The 25,002-nt window shown below is 31.5% G+C and overlaps 3 long non-coding RNA genes across 3 annotated transcripts; 2 read left to right on the forward strand and 1 right to left on the reverse strand.

Annotated features, from left to right (window-relative positions):
* Window positions 1-2,265: 2,265 nt before the first annotated feature.
* LOC126891919 (uncharacterized) lies at window positions 2,266-3,998 on the reverse strand. The gene is made up of 2 exons (XR_007700618.1): window positions 3,333-3,998; window positions 2,266-2,447 (listed from the first exon to the last, which is right to left on the reverse strand). It is a non-coding gene; the product is annotated as an uncharacterized LOC126891919 (long non-coding RNA).
* A 2,911-nt stretch (window positions 3,999-6,909) lies between these two features.
* On the forward strand, window positions 6,910-8,317 carry LOC114333221 (uncharacterized). The gene is made up of 2 exons (XR_003652917.2): window positions 6,910-7,393; window positions 7,515-8,317. It is a non-coding gene; the product is annotated as an uncharacterized LOC114333221 (long non-coding RNA).
* Window positions 8,318-21,941: 13,624 nt separating this feature from the next.
* LOC126891918 (uncharacterized) lies at window positions 21,942-24,519 on the forward strand. The gene is made up of 3 exons (XR_007700617.1): window positions 21,942-22,303; window positions 22,362-22,559; window positions 24,340-24,519. It is a non-coding gene; the product is annotated as an uncharacterized LOC126891918 (long non-coding RNA).
* The last annotated feature ends 483 nt before the right edge of the window (window positions 24,520-25,002 follow it).

Genomic DNA, 25,002 nt, shown 5'->3' on the forward strand with positions numbered 1-25,002 from the left:
GTCAAACAGGTACAATCACATATTTTGTATTTGCTGTTCTTTTTCTATAAATAACAAACGATAGAGATAGATTAATTATGTTAATAATATGTGATCGTTCATGGGTACTCTTTCATTTCTCCGACTGTACCTGCAGTGAAAAAATTTCAAGAGAAGAAACTGAGAATCTGCCGGAAGAGGTGAAATGTTTTTTGATTTTAGACAACGCTCCTGCTCATCCCTCTGAAAATATTCTATGATCAAAACATGGCAACTTTAGTTGTATGTTTTTGCCAAAAAATACATAGCTTATTCAACCCATGGATCAGGAAATAATTTTAGCAACAAAATGAATATATCGCAGAAAGTTTTTAGATGAAGTAATTGTATGATGAAGATAACACAGAAGATACAAGAGGGCAGCATACTTTGCAAAACTTAACTGTTACAATTTGAAATCAACAATTTGTTAAGTTTGCTACAGCATGGAAAGGCAGTTATTAAGGGGTTACATAGGTCTTGCGGGTAAAAAAAGTGACTTTTTAAAAAAATTATATCTTGGAAACTAAAAATTATTTTTATTTATAATTGGAACATGTAAAAGTATAGTACACTCAAAAAAATTTCAGCCAAATATATTCATTTTTGTAGAGTTGACTGCAATTTTTCGACAACAGCCCTTTTTTGTGGTGAGCAGCATAACAAGTCCAGTCTCATCTGAAATTTCTTGTAGTTTATACCTCTGGTTAGTGAATGAACAAAGATTTTTTTATTAGATGAGGTCATTTTTGTTTTATCAAAAAAAAACTACTTTAAAAATGAGAAAAATTGGGGTCAAAAATGTGTTTAAACTTATGTAAAATCTTCAAATTTCATTTTTTTTAATTCCTTCGTTCATTTACTAGCCAGAGGTATAAACTACAAGAAACTTTTTGATTTCAAATGAGACTGGACTTAGTTTTGCTGTCCACCGCAAAAAAACTTAAACTCTACAAAAATGAATATTTTTGGCTGAAACTTTTTTTGAGACTACCTTAAGTACTATACTTTTACATGTTCCAATTATAAATAAAAATAAATTTTAGTTTTCGAGATATAATTTTTTTAAAGTCACTTTTTTTACCCCTAAGACCTATGTAACCCCTTAAAAAAATGTTTGATGGCCAAGATGCATACATATATTTAGAAGGAAAGTTCCTAATTTCTGTAGTATAATACATAATACCGAAGAGGAAGTAGCTCTAAGCGCCGGACTCCACTTGCAATTTGTAGTCGTGAAGATTGAACACATTCTTTCAAATAGAAGTAAATCCATGATTATTTAGTTACAAATGGATTGACTTGTATTTGAAACAATGTGTTCAATCTTCCTGATTACAAATCGCAAGTGGAGTGCGGTGCTAATAACACCAAAATATTCCATATGAAGGTACACAGACATTGAAAAATTCCTGGAATATCCCCGAAAACACGTTTCCTGAACATCCCAGGAAAATCCTGTGTCAGCATTTTAAACATTACTTGAATGTCTTATTGGAACATTCCATGAATGTCCACGAATGTTCTTTGGACATTCAAAATATATTTTGTAGACATTCCCTGGATATACCAGAAATACAGTGATGAGCGCTCTAATAACCTGCAAAATAGCACAAAAGATGGAAAACGTATTAAGTAGTGAGATAAAAAGAAATGAAACTAGTCGAGCTGGGAAATTTAGCGATATTAACTTATACATTTAGATTGTATTGATTGTGTACCACCTTCAGACGTATCAGACGAGTTTGGAAACTACCACTGTCACAGTGACAGTTTTAGTTGACATACTCCTCTGATATGTGTAAAGGTGGGAAACAATCAATATAAAATAAAATTTAAAGGTTAATTTCGCTAAATTTCCCAGCTCGACTAGTTTCATTTCTTTTTATCTCACAACTAAATACGTTGCCCGTCTTTTGTGCTATTTTGCCGGTTATTAGGGCACTCATCACTGTACATCCTTGCTGATGTGACAATACCTCCTATCTGTTTTTTCATGAGTTTTGTAGGAGAGATGGAAAAACATGTTTTAAGGTCACCTCCTGTGTTCATATGTAAGTTTTGACTTGTTTTGTAGTTCATAGATAGTTTAATTTACTACAAAACAAGTCAAAAAATATCATATGAAAACAGGAGGTGACCCTAAGACAAGTTTTTAGTCTCTCTTACGAAACTCATGAAAAAACAGATAGGATGTATTATTACATCACTGACGATATGTGGCCATACCAATTAATACATCCTTGATAAATATAAACATTTTTATTGAACAAAATCTTTTCATACATTTTTTTAATGCAATTTACTGATATTCCTACATATTTCAAAAAAATGTGTCACATTTGCTTTGTAAACCTTTCTTTTGCCTTTCGTAGCCACATATTCCGTTTCCTTCCTGGGTTTTTGTAGACCACTTCTCTCAGCTGATTCTAAAAAAAATAAAATAAATGGTAATTTTTCAATCCTTTACAATTAACAATCAGAAGAAATATTTACAGGTAATAATATGCATAAATAATAATATTTTGTATTTTGACAATGACGTCTGATTTGGAAGTCGAAAGATTAATAAAATTATTTTTTAAGTTAAATTGTGGCTTATTTCCCAATTAGAATAGTTAATTACAAAAATGCCTCAAATAAAAAATGCCTTGAGAACAATAAATAATTCGTTTCATACAAACATTCGTCCAAAGTCAATTATACCTGTAGTATTTCCATGAAAAGATTCTTTAAGTGAATTTTGCATAGTTTTCTTTAAAATATCTCTATCAGGCCAGAACACAAATTTTTTAACCTAAGACACATTATATACAAAGTATTTTTGAAATAAGTTGATACCGGGTAGGGTGAAATACTAAACCTATATCCCAAATCTTTATAATCTAAGTTTAAGCTTAGTTTAGCTAAAGTAAGCAATACTTGATCACTTGGTGACAAAACAGTATTTTGATGGTATTTGATAAATGGTGTAATATACTTTAAAGCTATTTTAAAAACATTGTAATTTGCTAAACCAGTATAATTTTTAGTTTTGGCATCATCATTTTCTATACTTTCACAAGATAAAGCTAATTTCTTAAGCTGATATTTAAAATCCTGTGTTAATGTTAATGACATAAAATGTATTTGTTAATTTTTCCAATTATTTTTCAAACATATTATGTTTGACTATGTGGCAAAATCTTGTCTTCTACTAAACTAGCTTTTATACCAAATAACTACTATCTACCACTAACTATCCACTGTTTCTAAATCTACTAAAGTAACAGTAATGTATCATTAATGAAAAATGTGTAAAATCATAGACCTACCTAGTATTTGTAGAATATAAGACAGTCCAGTGTCTTATAAATCATTTCAAGAGGAATAAAAAAGCAATTTTTTCTTGTAGGTACCCTTTTCTTTTAATTCTCCTTTGGTACCTTAATTCCCATTTTAGATTTTGGGGAACTCATTTCATTGTGTTTATATACCCCATATTTATTGAAGGAACCCAATCTGGATTGTTATTATCAGTTAAGTCGGCTGGTTTTCCTACAAGATTAGACTGTTAACATCTTCAAAAATCGTTAATGTTCAAATGTTGTAACTTACCAGATATAAGATGATTACAGGGGAATTTCCATTTTGCTAGTAAAATCTTTATATTTTATTGCATTTTACCATTGTTGTTGTCTCTCAGATGATAACTATAACTTATTTAGTTAAATTGGTTCAGTTTTGTGCTTAGAATGTAGCACTGATGGTAAGTGGTAAAAGCTAACTTTATCACGATTACTTTGCATTTCACACTTCAAAACACAACACCAATGAGGCATATTATCTTTCTAAATTAATACTTCCAGAGAAAATGTTAAATTAATCTTTGTACAACAACTAAAATGATCTAAAACCATAAGAACCTGATAGAATAATATTCAATGTTTGCCTTCCAGTAGCCATATTGATTTAATTTTGACAGCATCTTGGAACGGCCTATACTCCATCCAACAAGAAGCGAAAGCACCTGTCGGCTCCTTTGATGTTCAGGGGACAGAAATATCGGTCGGAGAATGGTAGGGGTAATACTTCACACTACACTAAGAAAAGCAATGAGGAATTCGTTCAAAACAGTAGGAAATTTGAGTTACACTGAGAAACAAAGTAATAACTATAGTGTTTTTAAGTTGATCTATTTAATATGAATTGTATTTTTTTCTGTAAAATTTAACCCATGTATCAATTTTATACTTATAAGTAAAAAGGTTTTAAGTTAAAAATATCGATTTTGATTAAGTTTTTTAAGCTTATGTAAACGTGATAGATTTTTAATGCTTAGTTGAATTTAAAGGCCGCGTATCACCATCAAATAATTTGATCAAACAGTTTGAGCAAACTCCGGAAGTACGTCAAAGTGACGTCACAATTGCAGTTTTTTTTGAAATTCTAAAAATCTGTGCTCTCACTATCAGTCTAGTTTGATCAAATTTTTTGTATTGAGTTGTCTAACTTGTTTGTACTTTATTTAAAATTAAAATTTTTCATTATTATCCACAATGAACACTCAGGATGTGACGTCACTAACTGTCACTTTCAGATTGCTCAAACCAGTTTGATCAAATTATTTGATGGTGGGACGCGGCCTTCATAGTTAATTTCAAAATAGAGCTGAAAATTTCTATCGATTTCTATTACTTTTTTTTTCGTACTAAAAACTTGTCAAAATATATATTTTTGACCCAAGACCTTTTTACTTAGTACAGAATTACACTTTCAAATTTTCTATTAACTATGTCTTAGGTTGATGATTTTTTGGTTCATGTTGAGAAATTTCTTTGAATGTCCATTGACCTCCAACACCACCATATTCTCGCTGCACGAGGAAACTCTGCGGCTGAGGCTAGAATGACTTCATTCACCTTCGATTTCTTTCTGTGCATCTGAGGTTTCTGGAAACTCTGGTTGTCCTGTACCAAATTCAATTCGCCTGGATATATAACAATTATACCATCACATCTAGCATCTAATACCTGGGAATTAATCTATCAGCTGACAACAACATCGAAGAAGAGGTAAAAGAACAAGTAATTAAAGCCAGTAGAACGGCCGGATGCCTAAACGACACAATTTGGAAAAACAAACACGTAAGAGTGCAAACCAAGGCCCGAATATATGTCAATTAGGCCAGTTATGCCTTATACGGCCGAAACAAGACCAGATAAAAGCAAAACATAAAAACATCTGGAGACCAACGAAATGAAGATCTTAAGAAGGATTGCTGGAAAAGGACTACAGGACAGGGTAAGACGTGAGGAAATCAGACGCATCATATGTGGGGTAGACAATATAAATACCTGGGTAAAGAACAGAAAAGAAGAGTGGAATCAACATATACATAAGCAGGATGTTTGAATTAAGGATAGTAAGAATAGCGAGGGACAAGTCACCGTTTGGCAGAAGTATAGGACGCCCAAGGAAAAGCTGGAATGACAATTTAGGGAAAGAATAAAATGCATCGTTGAAGAAAAACAGGCAGTACTGCCTATATAAAAGAAAGAAGACGTCAGATCTAGCATCTAGCCACCTTAACCTGTTTCTTATTTTGTTTCCAATAGGATCCACACCCAATTTTTTCGTATATACTTATTGCTAACATTATCTTTTCTAGTTATTCGCTAGTTCTAGTTATTAACAACTTCGGGTTTAATACGGAACTTAACCTAACCCTAACGAAGCTCTGCTTTCACACAAAATTTTCCAGTTTCAGCTGCATTCGCTTTCTCTAATTGTTACCGTCTGATACATCTCTTCTAACACTCTTGCATATTCAGCAGGCACTCCTTTCCTACTTAGAACCAATAGATTTCTGGTAACTTTGCTATATACCTTCTCAAGATTAATAAACACTTTGTGCAAGTCTTTCTCTTCCACTCATAAGTTTTTCCCTCAGCTGCCATAAAAAAAATTGATGTTGTGGACCTGCCTTGCATAAATTCAAAATGACTTTTATTTCTAGAACCGTACACTAAATTTTGTTAGATTTCAAATGTACGATAACGAAAACATATTTTGAATAGGGTGCTAAGACAAATACTTAATGATCTGAACAAAATTAAGCAAATGTTTGTTTACTGGAAATTAAAAAAATTCTATTGTAAATTAAATAAAACACTAAATGTGTGTGTGTGTGTGTTCACAAAGAGGGGATGGCATTAGATAAACTTTTTGCCACAGATATTTGAAAGTTGAAGATTGAAGATGTCATATTAAATTTTTATTTTAGAATCTTTAAGAAATTGTATGATAATATCATTAATAGTTTTGGTATTGAAGCTTAGTAGATGTGAAATATTCAGCGGTAAAAACACTAAATAGCTATGTTTAAATTATTTTTATTCTTTATTAGAAATCTGGGAAGAAATAATTTTAGTAGATGTACGGATATGGAATCACATAAATGTTTGAAAATGAATGAAAAGAAATCACATAAATGTTTAAAAGGAACTTCTCTCATTACCCTACGATCGTTTACCTGCTACGATTTCTCGGTACTGAAAAGAGAATTAATTATTTGTTCACGATCTAGTGGGGCATCCCAGTACGAATCACACAAGAAAATCCACCTTTGCGTGGAGCCATCACAATGAGAGTTTATTTTAACAATAGATATGTTTAAAGTATTATCCTTTTGTCTACAATTAGAAAAGACTAAACAACACAATAATTTTACAAATACATTCACATTATTTGTTAGGTTCAACAAACAGTTGTTAGGGGTTAGGTTGAGAAATCAGAAATAATACATCAAACATGGCGGATCGTACATGCGCAAAGAAATTTGGATTGTGAAATAGTCGATGCTTTCGCTTCTTGTTGGATGGAGTATTCTTTGGTCAAAATCCTGATGATGAGGATGACAGCTGACGGCCCGACCCCGACCAATAAGAGCAAACGTACCTTGTTGAAATTAATGTAGTCTCTTTTCTACAGGAAGAGCTAAAGTTCTTATGGAAATCCATTGTTGCCACATCTTCAAATATGAGAAGAGACGTCTATCAATTGTCATTGTCTGATGATCTTTGTTATGTTTGGTTATGTTGTTGTTGTCGTTGACATTCTAACTTTTGATAGGATAATAAGGATATTTTAAACACATTTTAAAAGAAAAAGAACCTTAGTAGTCAGTAGAAAGAAAAGTAATTTTAGATTCCAACCGTATTATTACTTCTGAAATATGATCATCTAGTGGGAAAACCGCAGTGATTGTGCCTTCAAATGGGCAATTTGAAACGACAACCCCAACAAAAACCATTATATGTAATTGTAAATTGAAATGATTGATAATAAAAATGTTTGTACATATGTAATTGTACATGTAAAGCTGGAAATTCAGGTAAATGCAAACATATAATTGGCACATTACTATATATTTTTCGATAAGTGATTACATAATGGTTTGATAAAAGAACCATTTCGCTGCAACTTTGTTTATAATTCTTTTTTATTGCTTACAGGCATACCATTGAAAATTTGAAAAAATTAAGCACCACACACATCAAACAACAGTGGGGATAATTAAAAAAACAATAATACAACATAGTCAACAATAAAGTCCTACCAGTCTGCTGATAAATGGGCTAGTGATATTGTACTAAATTATGATTTAGCTCTATTTTACTCAAATAATGTTGAAGTAAGCTACAGTAACTCTGTTGAAATGTCTTTAGCTATGCTAAACCGAACTGTAGAAGCATGGAAAAAGCTGACGTGACTGCAAGTAACTGGGACAATTTATTGCCATTTATTTACTTATGATAAAAATAAAAGCCCAAGTTGGCCACTTAAAGTCGACCAATTGTATAGTTCCAATTTTAAAGAAAATACTGTACCCTTCTGTGGGAAACAATTATGAATCAGTTGCTTTAAATATGTATGAAAAAATAACTCTAAGTATGACTGGCAGTGTCAATGGAATTGTTTCCGGAAAATGTCTAGAAATAAACTGTCCTCTGGCAGGTAAAACAAAATCTGTGCAATCAATTTTACGTGACCTTAAATATTTTGCATAATTGAGGGAAAACAATATTATGTTAAAGAAAAATCATATGTATTTATGGACAAGTGCAATTGCTACTTACAGGACTACAAATATGTTATTTTGTAGTGTTTTGTCCATTTGATAAGTCCACACTTCTTATTAAAGTACCATTTAATGATGAATTTATACAAGAAATGTTAAAAATTTTGGTAGAGGTATATTTTTACAATGTATTATCAGTTTTATTCCAATTATATAAGTAAAAAACTTGTTTTAAAAGATTGTTTTATTTCTTATAGGTACTTTTACTTGAAAATAATATTCACACTGGACTACACTCATATCATCTGTGAATTCAGATAATATATACAGTAGAACCCTGATTATCCGTGCTATGGTTTTCTATTACTGAAGTTGCATTTTTAAGGTTTTATCAAAATAGAGTCACCTTAATTCACTCGACGGAAACTCTAAGCCAAGAAGAAGACTCGTAATGAAAGATTCATTTTTTCTATTATATTTTTATGGTTGGTACATATGTATGTATATACGTATATATGTATTATATTATTATATAAGAAATAAATTTCAATTATCCATGCCACGTCTGACCCCGAGGAGCACGGACAATCAGGGTTCTACTGTACACATAAATTAATTTTTATCATTACTAAGTATCATTGTAAAAAGGTTAATACCTCAAATAATATTTATATCAGTTCATATACGGAAACTATTTAATAGGAATAAAGTAACTTGTACTTTGACTTTTAAAGATTTTAGCCATTGTATAGTTCTTTCAATGTTTACACTTGCTGAAGCAAGTCTTATTAATTCAATTTTCTTCTCAATGCATTCATTTTTTATAAAAAAAGTCTATCTACCATTATAGCATCCTCATTTGGTGTCAATATGATTTTTGTTGGTTCATTTGAACAAACACCTGTCCAGCAGAAGCATCTGATGGGATAAAACTTGTTTAACAGCTATTAACACACCACCTCCACTGTCGAAATTAATGGATTCTTGTGTCAGGTCTTGTGTGTAGATATCGTAATAAACCAATTTCAGCATCGCTTGTATCAGGTGTTAACCATGTTTCAGTAAATATGGTCACATCAAAGTAGCTGTTAGAAACATTTAGAGTCAGAGTTGTCAATTTAGTCCGAAGTCCTCTACCATTTTCAATAAAAATGGAGAGCTTGCCCAAGTCATTGTGGCTTAGAGGTATTTTGAATTACCTTTGGGATATTATAATACCGTATCAACAGGTTCTGTCCCCTGCTTCCTGCTGAGGAGACAAAAGCTCAAATTTTATATACAGATTCAAGTACCTTCCCTTTATTAGGGGTCTGATCAATGCTGATAAAGATGGTTTTAGCATGGTCAATGTGTTTCTGTTTAAGAACTGCATGTCTGCTGTCTGAACATTTTCAGTTGAAGATAAGAACACTTTAAATGGATGGTGCCCATTTTTATTTTTCTTTCCAAAGCGAGCTATTCTAATACTGTCAGAGAATTCATCCTAAATTTCGTCTTCGTCTTAGACTTCATCTAAATTTTTTTATATAAAAAAACTAGTTACTCTTAATAACTGAAATATAACTCAAAAAGCAATATAGGTAACTCATTTATTTAAAATAAATGTAATTGAAGACGATAATTGCAAACATTGCAGGTAACAGGGTGATCTTGATCATATCTTTTTTGAATGTAGGCACTAAGTTTTAACAGCATTTAAACTGCCTCTATAAAAATTTAATCAAACTTAATATACATGCACCATTCAATATCCAGTCTGCTGGCTACAGGCTCACAACAAAAATATAAATTATAGATTTCTTGTCAGACACATGCACGTTTCCATAAGATTTGTATGCGAGCATGAAATTTTTTATGATTTCAGTTTAGATTTGAATCCTTTTTTATCCTAAATGTACATATTATCCGATATCCATTTTATTAATGTCTATGCCATTAAGGGCGTAGGCGCAAAATTTCGGCTCTAATGCTTTTTAAATGCATTCATTTTTTTTTTAATTCTGAGAAAACTAATAAGCATTTTTGAAAAATTTAAGGGCAGAATGAAAGATTACGTTATTACCGAGGGCCGAAAGTCCCTGAAAACTTCCATGTTTATTTTAATAAGTTACAGTTGTGAAAAAAAAAAACAGAAAATGTGTGATTTTTAATTTCAAATACATATCTCATTAAAAAAAATTGTTTATTCTAAGGGACTTTCAGCCCTCGGTAATAATGTAATCTTTCATTCTGTATTTAAATTTTTCAAAAATTTTTATTAGTTTTCTCAGTATTCGCAGAAAATTAATGCATTTAAAAAGCATTGGAGCCGAAATTTTGCGCCTAAACCCTTAATAAAAAAACTCAAAAAGCTACTAAAAGCTAAAATACACTGGCAAGGGCAACAAAACAGAAAACAAGGCAAAAAATAAAAAATAAATCACTTTTCATAAATGACAGATGACAGTTTTCTCAAGATCAACTGGCAACGTTGGATTTCCATAAGAACTTTAGCTCTACCTCTTTTCTACACCTACCTCCGAGACGGTGGTGGATATTACACTCGTCCTGCGCAGTATCATCCAACCGGAGCCAGCTGTTTAGCCGTTAAATGTGTTTGTTTACAAAAAAGATATATTTCTTTTTAGTTTAATTTAAACTAGATTTATAAATTGAAAAAACTAAAGTAGCTACAAGTTTTAATTTAATTTTGCTTAACCTCCGAGTGGCACTTTCCTGTAATTTTAAAATTATCACTTTTCAGTGATTTTTTTAATATGCTTTTATGTCCTTAAGTTCAACAAAGCATTTCCTTTAATTACAATTAAGCCAAAATATCGCAAATCCTGGGCCCTGGACTACTAAAGGTATCCGGTATCCGCATATCAGCCATGAATATGCGTTCACTACTCTACATCCAGAAATTTACTTTCCAATGGCTCTGTCACTGAATATATCAGCAAGTATAGGAAAACCTATTTAAAACTTATAAAATCAGCTAAAAAATCGTACTATCAAAATTGTCTGAGAAGCTCTAAAAGTGTTGCAAAAGAAACTTAGTCCATAATAAACGATCTTCGAAATAAAATTCACCCAGCTTAAACATTTTTCCTTTCAGACCCTGGAGATCTAAATGAATACTTTGTTAATGTGAGTAAAAATATCACATCAACAGCTTCGTGCAATTGTACTTGAGACACTGTGTCAGGTGAGGTGTTTGAAAATTTGAGTAACTTGATTCTAGGGTGTGAATTTCTAAAACTTTTAAGTGTGGTTTTTAACCGTTGAGAAAAATTATTTATTTAGTGTTGTGTTTATAATTTAATATATGTTTTAAAATGAGTTTTGTTTTATTTTTTGAGAAAAAATTAAAAATACAGCATACTTACAGTACTTTTTTTGAAATGCTATTTTCCAAAGTTTATAAAATTTCTTACGCTCGATTTTATATTAATAAAGTTAAAGTGGACTTTAAATTTAAAGTTTTCTTTAACTGTAACAATTGCTTTTTTTAAGGTAACACACACTTTAACTTTATTATGAAATCGAGCGTTAGTCAAAATTCTAAATGCTCAGTAAATAATAACAACAATTAGGTACTTGTATTGAAAACAACATATTTTGTAATTTGAAAAAAAAACAACATATTTGCAACATAGATAACAAAACAACATGCTTTGTTACGTATTTTAAAAAACTCTCCATCATGCATGCTCCATGAGAAAAGAAAATATAAAACTAATTTCATCCTTATTGTGTCTCAGATGGCGTAGCTACTTTTGCTATAACTACTCAATGCTTTGCTACTCTACCTACCTACATACAATTTGTATTGTTTTATCAAAAAACAAGCATTTACATACTCTGCAAATTGTATATTTTTTCTTTGCATTTTCATATGAAAAAACCGCGGTATTTATCTTGAACTTTTTTTGAACAAGGTGCAATACTTAGGTAATATTATTATTAATAAAACAAAGTATATTAAAATACAATGTTAAAAACTTTAATAATATTAGCAATATTTAAAAACTTCAATATATTATATTATAGTATACATATTATGAATCAGTAGAAACGATTATATTTAAATTTGGTAAATTATAACTCCAATCGACCAGAGCCAATGAACTGTCAATACGGATGGAATGGCCCTGTCCCATTCAAATAGTGAAGCGAGATTACCACCAACATACAAGAAAGAGGTTCTAGAGAGAAACGGACAAGGTGCTGGAGAATTTGACAGGCCGTGTAATTTGAGTTGCCTATATAAATGGACCCGATTAAATCAGTATTGACATTTCGTTGAATGGACCTCATATTTTAACTTTCAGGGCTGATTGGCAGTACATATTTCAAAATTTAAATACTTTTTGTATTTACAGAGTAAATAGAGTACAGATTACCATATTTGGTGTTTAAATCAGTTTAAATACTTTTCAGAATTGTTATTTGTATTTATCAAAACAAATACCTACTTTCCTAAAGTATTTGGGAGTTAAATAATTTTAAAACTATTTAAATACTAAATTACTGACTGTTTTATATAAAGTGAAGAAGTCCTTGATTATGTTTTTATGTTACTTTTTTTATATTTAGAATTTTACTTTTATATTTCCCCGTTTAAGTTGATATAGGCAACTCAAATTACACGGCCTGTCAAAGTCTCCAGCACCTTGCCTGTCTCTCTCTAGGACCTCTCTCTTGTATCGTGGCTGCATTAATTGTCTTCCTGCCTATTCCATCCGTATTGACAGTTCATTGACCAGAGCACGACCACACAACCCAAAACACAAGTACGCAAATATGGTTGTGTGAAGCGTGGCTTGAAGCCGTGCAATTTACGAGACTCACTCGATCTGTAGATCCTTGTGTCCTCATCTCGCCAATTAATGATTCTTCTGAGAAAGGTAAATTTCCAGAGTACCTAAAGACAGCTATCATTATTCCTCTTCATAAGGGTGGTGAAAAATCTAATTCCTGCAAGTATATACCTATTGCATTACTACCGGTACTCCAAAATTATTGAGAGACTCATAAAAGCATGACTTATGTCCTTTCTTGTTGAAAACAACATTTTATTACAAAAGTTCGGCTTTTTAAATAATAAATGTACTGCTGATGCCATGTTTTCTGTACTACATGAGGTTTATCAAGCACTGAGCAATAATCTTCACACTGCCACTGTTTTTTGTGACTATGCCAAAGCTTTTGATTGTGTAAATCATGAAATTTTGATAAAAATAACTAAATTTCTATGGAATTCGAAGAATTTCTTTGAATTGGTTTCAATCTTACTTGGATAGTTGGAAACAACTGGTTAGAGCAAATAATACAGACTCTAGTCTCCAAAATATTGTATGTGGGGTCCTCTACAAACCACAAGGTTCAGTATCAGGTCCTCTACTTTTCCTTACGTTTATTAATGACATCCCTAGTTTAAAAATTAATGGAAAAAATTTTCTTTTTGCTGATGATACCAGTATTACTTGGAGCAACTCAAATATTGCTACTATACCTTCTGATCTACTCACGATAAAAACCTGGTCCGATTCTAATTTACCTACCTTTTTTTAACATAAAACAGTAGCATTATCCTATACAGGAGCTCGTCAATCTTTACCTCTTAACACATTCACAGACACAACTGCATATGAAGCCACTTACTCCATAAGATGTGTCTACATCTAAAGTGTGTCTGTGAATGTGTTAATAACAGCCAGATCAGTATCGTTGATTCTGTAAAGTTTCTTGGTATTTTTTTTAGATAGCAATCTTAAGGGTTAAAAGGGTCTAAAGGGATAAACATTCACTGAAAGCGATATTATCTTTAATACCCGTGGTGCCTTCAACATTTAATGTCTGACTAAATTATTCTTTATAGGCAAAAAAATTTAAGGAATTTTGAATTAATTAGTTTTTAAATAAGTACATTTACCAGCAACAGTTGTAACGTAATTGTGTCAACTCGACAGTATTTAACTAGTTATTTGAATTTAATACCCTAGCTAGGGCATTATTTTTCAAAATAAATATTGAAAAATAACGCCCTAGGGCATTATAATATAACTGACTTCGAAATCATGTACAGTGGAACCTCGATTATCCGTCTCTCCATTAACCATCACCTCTGTTAACCGTCAGGGTACATACAGAAGTTGAATTGAGTTATACATTAGCAATCATTTAAATGCAAAAAAATAAAAAAAAGGTAATTTGATTTGTGATGAGGACACAAACGGCTATCCATTGCTGACAGATAAAGAACTCATTGAAATGGCAACAAAGGCGGACCAAACCTATTCGGAAGCTGACACAGTAGCTATATTGATGCTTGGACACAAGGAAGCTTGACTGTAGCTACAGTAGGAAAAATGAAAGAATACCCATGAACGAACATATAAAACACGCTGTATTTTCCTGTCACCGTATCACACAAAATATTGGCCAGCGCAAGTACATGTAATAATTATTGTTACATGTACTTGCACTGGACAATTTTCTTTGTGACACGGTGACAGGAAAATACAGCGTGTTTTATATGTTCGTTCATGGGTATTCTTTCATTTTTTCGACTGTATATTGATGAACCTATTGTAACTGACAAAGATTTGCGTAAATAATCTAGAGAAGCTGCATCGCATATGCAATAATTCATCGAGTGGTATTCTCAACAAGAAGAAGCCAATAAAGTAGATTGCATGATCTTATGCCTTATGCCGATTAAGAAATTCAGCCGTCGCAAAATATGAAGCAGCAGTAAAACAAACACAAATTTCAGAATATTTTAAATTGATTCGATTGTATGAACACAAATCCCTCTTATATTGTCAAACAAACCATACAAATGAAATTTGAGAGTTGTACTATGAATTTTTATTTTTTTTTTAATGTTCTGTTAACCGTCTTTTCGATTATCCGTCATACCCTTGGTCCGGTGCCCTGACAGATAATCGAGGTTCTACTGTAATAATATTAATGTCCCACTGGTATATTATTTGACAAATAATGACATGATTTTGAAGTCAGTTTGATAAATAATGACATGATTTCGAAGTCAGTTAAGTATGATATAATGCCCTAGGCTCTAGGGCATTATTTTGAAAAATTACGCCCTAGGGTATTAAATTTAAATAACTAGTTAAATACTGTCAAGTTGACAAATAACAACCCAAGTAAAACTATGGTTACCACAATTACGTTACGACTATTGCTGGTAAATGTACTTATTTGAAAACTAATTAATTCAAAATTCCTTCAATTTTTTGCCTATAAAAAATAATTTAGTCGGACATTAAATGTTGAAGGCACCACGGGTATTAACGATAATATCGCTTTCAGTCAACTTATATCCCTCAGGCCAAAGGCCCTCGGTATATACACCATTGACCTCAAGTGTTATTATCCTTATAATACCCTTGGTACCTTAACTATAATCTCACAATCAGTCCATAGAAGGTGTCAAACAAATAAAATATTTGGGAATCATACTTGATAATTTATTAACAATTAAACGATTACTTTATTGATTACAGTTAATTTATTTAATGGAAATTAAGGTAATAATAATAATAATGTTTATTCAAAAATAATCAAATATAAAATCTTCCTGAGACTAAAAGCATATTTAAGTGTATAATTAATAAGAATTAACATAGGAAGCCACAAGGAAATAAATCTGCACGTAGCTATAGCCCAAAGTAACTCCTGTTATTTATCCAAATCTTTACTAGTCAAACACATTTGTTTTGAAATTCCAGCAGTTTCTTCTTTTTATACCTTTTAAATATCTGGTGGTTGTTCCTAAAACAAAGACATAAATAAAAATTCTACATTGTGTACCATAAAAAAATCATAAAAATGTGGAAAGTATCACAAGAATAAAGAAAAGTCCCAGATATAAAATTCACTATTAAAATAAAAATAGTAAATAATTATTTATATCTGACACTTTTCTTATTGGAACTTCTTTCTGGTAACATCCTTAATCTCTGACTTTTACAATTTATAAGACAAGAGATGATGAATAAAGAAAGGGAAAAGGACTCTGCAGTATACAGTTACATTCTGCTTTCATTAATCTAGAAAAAAGATCAGAAAGATAATTCAAAGTCCGAAATTGTAAAAGTCAAAAAGAGATTAAGGATGTACCAGAAAGGGGTTCCAATAAGAAAAGTTTCAGATTTAAATAATTATTTACTATTTTAATAGTGAATTTTGTATCTGGGACTTTTCTCTTTTCTTTAAGAGATATCGCTGAAGCATCCTAATAGTAGATAACTATTTTTGAAATTCCACTTAAATAGACAATTTGATTTCGTTTTGATTCAGAGGTGTGCAGGCAGCTCCACTGGGGACGCCGTAAGGCAGAAACAACTGTCTGGAGATTGTGTATCGCCTCTGGATCGAAAGGAAACATAAACTGTCTCTTCACTATCACAAGAGTATTTTAATATTTTTATTGAATAAAAGTAGTCAAAAAAAAAGGACTAGTTGGTGGAGCGAAGAGATAAAAATAGCTGTGAAAGAAAAGAAAGTACCATGGAGAGCTTATCTAGAAAATAACAGTTAATAAGCAAGGAAGCTTGTGAAAGAAAAAGTTAAAAAAGCTAAATTGGAACAGTGGGAGAGATTTGGAGAAAAGATGGAGCAAGACAGTAGTAGGACAAACCAAAAATTGTTCTATTAAGGTCTGAAAAAATGAGAGGTAAATCAGGTAGTACTGTCGTGCAAATAAAAAAAAATAAAATGGAGAAACACTTACCCAACCACAAGATATAGTTAATAGATGGAGTAAATATTCCAAAGAGTTGAGTAATGAAATAACAATGGAAGAATTAACGGAAGCCATTGCAAAAATGAAAAATGGTAAAGTGGCAGGAATAGATAATATCAAAACACGATTGTTGAAATATATGGGGGAAGCTGCATTACACTACTTACACAAATTACTGATAACAATTTGGAAACAGAAACGCATCCCAGAAGATTGGGCAACAGCAGTAATGGCTCTTCTGGTAAAGAAGGGAGGTAAAAAAGTAATGTTCAAATTATCGAGGTATTTTCATGCTAAGTGTACTGGCTAAGATTTATGAATGAACACTGGAGATGAGACTGAGAAAGAAAGTGGAACATCAACTAGACGATGCACAAAAAGGTTTCTGACCGGGCACAGTGTCCAAGATCATATCTTTACTATAAGACAATGGAAAAAGCCTTTGACAAGGTACCCGGACATCACATTTGGAAAGGGCTTGAACTGTTCGATGTTGGAGGAGAACTAATTGATGCAAGTAAAATTTATGTACTGGAACATTGTGCGAGCATTAAACTGTGAATCAAACAAATTTGCTAATACACAAGGAGTAAGGCAAGGTGGAGTTTTAAGCTCACTGCTATTCATTATATTATATATATGAATGAACCAATAAAAAAAATGCAGTAGAGTCCCGAAAATTAGATTTAGGTTACCATTGATTAAAAAGTATAACTCTGAGTAAATGTGTATCTGCAGATGACATTGTATTGATACCAAGTTCAGAGAAATCTTTACAAAGCAACCTAAATTTATAGACGAGAGAACTTGCAGACAAAGGAATGAAAATAAAATTAGAAAAGACTAAAACTTTACTTATTTCCAAGACACTGAGAGAAATCCATATAAACCTAGACGGAAATTTAGTAGAACATATGAATGATTTTGAATATTTATAAACTATAATAGACAAAAAATGCAAAAAAAATGAACAACAGAATTGCTAAAACATCACGTTATATCACTCCCTCACTACAGGTTTCATTAGCAAAAGAGAAATTAGTGAGAAGACAAAAGGGACAGTATATTATATACCTCCCTTCTCTGCTTCATGGAAGTGAAACATGGCTGGCTTTCCTAATAATTAAGCTTGAATTATCACATCTTTATTATTATTGTAGACATTTAAAATCCTTATTAATTGAATTACATTAAACTTACCACTTATAAAATGTTTACTTTTCATATTTTAATTTTAGTTCCCTTATATCTGTTCTTCTTGTGGCTTTTATCCATTGTCCCCGGCTTTGTTTGGATAATTCATTTAAATGTATTGCATGGGGAGCCTTGGGAACAGTACAAAATAAGACTTTTCCCTGTCTGCCCTACTCTCACAATTTACAACAATACAAGTTACATGTATAAGCTTCCCAAGAAAGAAAAACTGATAACTGCTATGGACTAATTCAGTTCTGTAGGCGATAAACTACTTTATATTTGATTTGCTATCACAATTTCGCTGCACAATCGACAATAAAAACAAACAGGATATTCTTTACAAATGTAAATATTAGGATTAGGTTATGTTATGTTATGTGCTCCCAGTTAGGCCATATTCGGAAGTTCCTTGTCCCTTTGCTTGATTGGCACACCGATAATTTTCGTTTAATACTGTCCGCTGTCATGAGCCGCTGTCACATCCGCTGTCATTTTACACTCAAATGTCCATAGAATTTCGTACACTTACACTCAAAAGTGTAACTAAGTCCAGTCTCATCTGAAATCAAAAAGTTTCTTGTAGTTTATACCTCTGGCTAGAATATGAACGAAGGAATTAAAAAAAATGAAATTTGAATATTTTACATAAGTTTAAACACATTTTTGACCCCAATTTTTCTCATTTTTAAAGTAGTTTTTTTTTTATAAAACAAAAATGACCTCATCTAATTAAAAATCCTTTGTTCATTCACTAGCCAGAGGTATAAACTACAAGAAACTTTGATTTCAGATGAGACTGGACTTTTAGGCTGCTCACCGCAAAAAAGGGCTGTTGTCGAAAAATTGCAGTCAACTCTACAAAAATGAATATTTTTGGCTGAAATTTTTTTGAGAGTACTATACTTTTACATGTTTCAATTATAAATAAAAATAATTTTTAGTTTCCAAGATATAATTTTTTTTAAAAGTCACTTTTTTTACCTGCAAGACAACAACTTGTTGATTTCAAATTGTAACAGTTGTTTTGCAAAGTATGCTGCCCTCTTGTATTTTCTGTGTTATCTTCATCATACAATTACTTCATCTAAAAATTTTCTGCGAAAAAAAAATAAACCAAAAGTTTAACCACCTTCACACCACAGAATCAAGAATCAAGTTACACAAATTTTCAAACACCTCACCTGACACAGCGTCTCAAGTACGATTGCGCGAATTGGTAAATATAACTCCGTACGACCACGCAACTCGAAACACAAGTACGCAAACACGGTTGCGTGAAGCGTGGCTCGCAATCGTGAAATTTACGAGACTTGCTCGACCTGTAGATTCTTGTATGAATGAATGGCCAAAAGCGAGGTTAGGTTTAGTTTAGATGTGTTTTGTTTATTTCTTGCAAGGAAAACTAAATCAAAAGGTATTATAATATAGCTGGGTTTAATTGAAATTTGCTTGTTTTGAGGAATTAGATAGAATAGTATTAAATTAGAAATATAATAATTGAGAATGTCCACAACATGAATCATCAACTCAATGAAAGATGTGAGGTAATAATCTGGGAAAATTAGTAAAAAACAAGGAAAATTAATTACCAGCTATTTTATTGCTGGACATGCTGAAATCAAATCTTAAGATTTCCTATATTAGTAATATAGCTGTGCAAAGTCCACAGAAAGTGTGCTATTTTGTTTATAAACAAATTAGCACTCCGAAATCTTTTTTTTTTATTCTCTATAACTCCGAAAATTTTAACTTTAAACCAAAACACTCACATAAAAATTGACAGTAATTTAATTCTGCACATTGATAATTTATTCCAATTTCCTTCGACGGAAATTTTCTTCGGAAAATTCGGGTTTTCCAAACAAAATCTTTAATTTTCAACTAAAATTTGAGCGAAGTAATTATTTATCAATAATTAAATAATTTGGTGACAGTGACATAAATCTTTTTTGTTATAAGTGTCTTGAAGATATGAAAATTTGTATGTACAAAGAGGACCGGAATTAAAAGGTATCTAATGGTTCAAAGATTAAAATCCTGTTGTTTATAACTCTGTCGCAAATGCCGGTCAAATTTGACCGGTTATACCTGGAATCACTCCTCGCAATTCAATTTGTTTTTCTTCGAAAAGGACACAGAAGCCGTGCTCTTTTCAACAGCGTTAACTTAATTTAATTTAATCTAATATTTTCTGAGGGGTTCTATTTGTTTATAAGCCAAAAAATTGTTTCTTTATAACATTCCTGAGACCGCTCAAATGGTCCAATTTCAATCCTGTAAGGTACGTTGAATAGGTATAGTGCTTTTTTATATGAAAATCATAGTTATTCTGGTGTATCATAATCTTTCTGGTTATTATTTCGACCGAAATTTTTTAATTAACATTTTAATTATTGCTAAACTATTGGTTAGATTGTCGCCGGTCTCCTGATATACAGAGAGGGGCTAAATTATGGAATAAATTCATTTTCTCTAAAATGGACGATTTTAGAGAAAAATCCCGAAACAGGTCGATTTTTATTTTTAAATTAAATTTCTTGGCATATATTTCAAACTAGTGACGTCATCCATCCGAGCGTGATGACGTAATTATTTTTTTAAATAGGAATATGGGTTCGTGTTGTAGCTCATTTACAAAGGCGTTCAATGCTCTATTCAGTATTATAAACATTAATATCATTATTTATACAGGGAGGCCAAAAAAAATTTTGAATTAAATTAATTGACGCAAGAAGAAGAATGCATGTAATTTATTTAACTCAAAATACATTCTATTGCTGTCAGAAAATAGAAAAAAAATGTTTATTTTGCAAATAAACATTGCTTTTAGCTTAAATTAAAAGTTCAAACTGCCAATAGGTAGGAGGGAGGCTGTTTGTGATTTAATTTAAGCGAAAAGAAATGTTTATTTGTGAAATAAACCTTTTTTTCTATTTTCTGACAGCAGTACAATGTATTTTGAGTTAAATAAATTACATACATTCTTCTTTTTGCGCCAATTAATTTAATTCAAAATTTTTTTTGGCAACCCTGTATAAATACCTAATGATATTAATGTTTATATTACTGAATAGAGAATTAAACGCCCTTTCAAATGACCTACCACACGACCCCTATTCCCATTAACAAAATTATCGATTACGTCATCACGCTCAGATGGATGACGTCACTAGTATGAAATATATGCCAAAAAATTGTAATTTAAAAATAAAAATCGACCTCTTTCGGGATTTTGCTCCAAAATCGTCCGTTTTAAAGAAATGAATTTATTCCATAATTTAGCCCCTCTGTATAATCTACTATAATAAATTTTTCATGTCTTCAATTATTTAATTATTGATAAATAATTAGGTACTTCCCTAAATTTTAATTGAAAATGGCAGATTTTTTGGGAAAACTCGGATTTTCTGAGTAAAATTTTTGTTGAAGGAAATCGGAAAAAAAATAACTTTGTGCAGAACTAAATTACGGTGAATTTTTATTTGAGTGTTTTTGGCTCAAAGGAAAAATTATAGGAGTTACAGACCACTAATTGAAAAAAAAAGAAGATTTAGGAGTGCTAATTTGTTTATAAATAAAATAACACACTTTCTGCGGACTTGTCATACCCCATATTACTAATATATGCAATCTTAAGATTCGATTTTAGCAATAAAATAGCTGGTAAATAATTTTTCCCAAAAATGGTATTTTTTCGATAATTTTCCCAGACTATCAACAAAATCCAAGAAACTGAAGCGCCAACCCAAATTCTGAACAAGAATCTACAGGTCGAGCAAGTCTCGTAAATTTCACGATTGCGAGCCACGCTTCACGCAACCGTGTTTGCGTACTTGTGTTTCGAGTTGCGTGGTCGTGCGGAGTTATAGTTACCAAATTTAAATATTTTCTACTGATTCAGTGATTCATAATAATATGAAGGTATACTATTCTCAATATGGCTACTGGGTGTAAAAGATAAATCTTATTCTATCTGTTCTTCATGAGTTTTAGATAATTTTAGTTGTATTTCTTTGTAATTTTGTGTTGTACAAAGATTAATTTAACATCTTCTCTGGAAGTATTAATTTAGAAAGATAATATGCTTCATTGGTGTTGTGTTTTGAAGTGTGAAATGCAAAGTAATTGTAAAGTCAAGATACAGTTCACTTTTAAACTGAACTAAATAAGGTATCTGAGAGACAACAATGGTTAAATGCAATACAATGTACAGGTTTTACTAGCGAAATGAAAATTTTCCTGTCCTGTCTGCTGTAATCATTTTATATCTGGTAAGTTACAATTACAACAGTAACGATTTTTGAAGATGTTAACATTTTAATCTTATAGGAAAATAGGAAAACCAGCCGACTTAATCGATAATAACAATCTCCAGATTCCTTCAATAAATATGGGCTATAAACACAATGAAATAAGTTCCCCAAAATCTAAAATGGAGTGGTATCAAAGGAGAATTAAAGGAAAAAATATTCATATTGAAATTATTTATAAGGCACTGGACTGTCTTAAATTCTACAATAATACTAGGTGGGTAAATGATTTTAGACATTTTTCATTAAGAGTAGATTAAGATTAAGTAGATTTAAGACTTGTTTACACGGGTAGAGTAATGATGCAAGTACTTGATAGAGTAGAGTAACTCTACCTGTAAAAATGCTCAGCACAGTAGAATAGCTGGTAGAGTGTATAGTTGGAGTTAAAGTAGAGTGACTAGCAACCTATGGCAAAGTAACTACTCTATGACCACCACTACTGCCAAAATGTCTACTCGGCTGCACACTCTACCCATGGAACACGCTCAATTATGGCAGAATAGAGTAGGTAGGAGAGTACATGGGGGCGCTGTCATTCTGGCTGGAATTGTGTTTTGTGTAAATAGTGAAAATGAAGTTCACCGAAGATGAAACTTTAAAACTTGTAGAGCTATAATACGGCGAATACCAGTGTTTATGGAATTTATGTAGTGTATACTACAGAAATAAAAGTTTGCAGCAAGCTGCGGAGGATGAAATCGTCGAAAGAATGGCAAAGGGGGCTTTGGAGTAAACGAGCTTAAGCAAAAAATTAAGAATTTAAGGTGCACTTATAATCAAGAGTGTTTAAAAATACAAAAATCGGTTTCACTATACTAGCATCAGTACTATACTTGTACTCTCCTCATGTGAATGGTATCAAGCCATTTTTGGTTGAGTACTACCGCTACTCTACTCTCCTCAAAACTCTACCCATGTAAACAAGTCTTTAGAAACTGGAAAATGAGGTAGCTAGTAGAGTAGTAGTAGAGTAAAATATACTGGTTTAGCAAATTACAATGTTTTAAGTTAATACAGTAGCGATCAACAGGTAGCCAAAACGTGTTCCAAGATTGCCACTGTAATTTTGAATATTTTTTCGAGGTATTTGGCACACGTATTCGTAAAATAATAAAGAATGGCGGTACAGAGCCCAATTTGAAAAATATATTAATATGTGGAAATTACTCTGTAATTATACAATATTTAAAAAACGAGCCTGTACCGCCATTAAGAAGAACAAAAAAATACACTTTCTTCAAATAAACTTTTTTATCCGATGCCTAGATTTTGTGTAATTTTGGAACTACTAATGAAATAAAACATTTTAGTAGTTCCAAAATAACACAAAATCGGATAAAAAAGTTGTATTTGAAGAAAGTGTATTTTTTTGTTCTTCTTAATGGCGGTACAAGCTCGTTTTTTTATATTGTATTTAATTACAGAGTAATTTCCACATATTAATATATTTTTCAAATTGGGCTCTGTACCGCCATTCTTTATTATATTAAGAATATGTGTGCCAAATATCTCGAAAAAATATTCAAAATTACAGCCGCAATCTTGGAACACATTTTCGCTACCTGTTGATCGATACTGTTTCCTCTTAAGATAGTTTTAATAGTTATTTATGATATAAGTATTAAAAGTACAATTTTAAGACGCGCATGTGAAAGTTAACTTGAAAAAATAATTTTATTAATGTTTTGACTTCCACATCAGATGTCATTGTCAAAATACAAAATATTCATTATTATTAGGTTTATTCTAGCAAACAGTCAAACTAGTCAAAAACCGTCAGCAAACAGTTGGTCAGTAAAAGAACATAATACAGTCACCAGTGCGATCCCCTCTACTCGCGCTGGTCCACTATTCGCTGATGGTTTCAAACTGTTTGAAACTGATGCTAGAACAAACCTATTATTATTATGCATATCATTATCTGTAAATAATATTTCTTCTGATTGTTAATTGTAAAGGATAGAAAAATTACCATTTATTTTATTTTTTTTTAGAATCAGCTGAGAGAAGTGGTCTACAAAAAACCAGGAAGGAAACGGAATATGGCTACGAAAGGCAAAAGAAAGGTTTACAAAGCAAATGTGACACATTTTTCTGAAATATTTAGGAATATCAGTAAATTGCATTAAAAAAATGTATGAAAAGATTTTGTTCAATAAAAATGTTTATATTTATCAAGGATGTATTATTTGGTATGGCCACATATCGTCAGTGATGTAATAATACATCCTATCTGTTTTTTTTTTCATGAGTTTTGTAAGAGAGACTAAAAACTTGTCTTAGGGTCACCTCCTGTTTTCATATGATATTTTTTGACTTGTTTTGTAGTAAATTAAACTATCTATGAACTACAAAACAAGTCAAAACTTACATATGAACACAGGAGGTGACCTTAAAACATGTTTTTCCATCTCTCATACAAAACTCATGAAAAAACAGATAGGAGGTATTGTCACATCAGCAAGGATGTACAGTGATGAGTGCCCTAATAACCGGCAAAATATGGACAACATATTTAGTTGTGAGATAAAAAGAAATGAAACTAGTCGAGCTGGGAAATTTAGCGAAATTAACCTTTAAATTTACGTTATATTGATCCCACCTTTACACATATCGGAGGAGTATGTCAACTAAAATTGTCACTGTGACAGTGGTAG

The sequence above is a fragment of the Diabrotica virgifera genome, chromosome 9, assembly GCF_917563875.1.
Source record: "Diabrotica virgifera virgifera chromosome 9, PGI_DIABVI_V3a".
NCBI lineage: Eukaryota > Metazoa > Arthropoda > Insecta > Coleoptera > Chrysomelidae > Diabrotica > Diabrotica virgifera.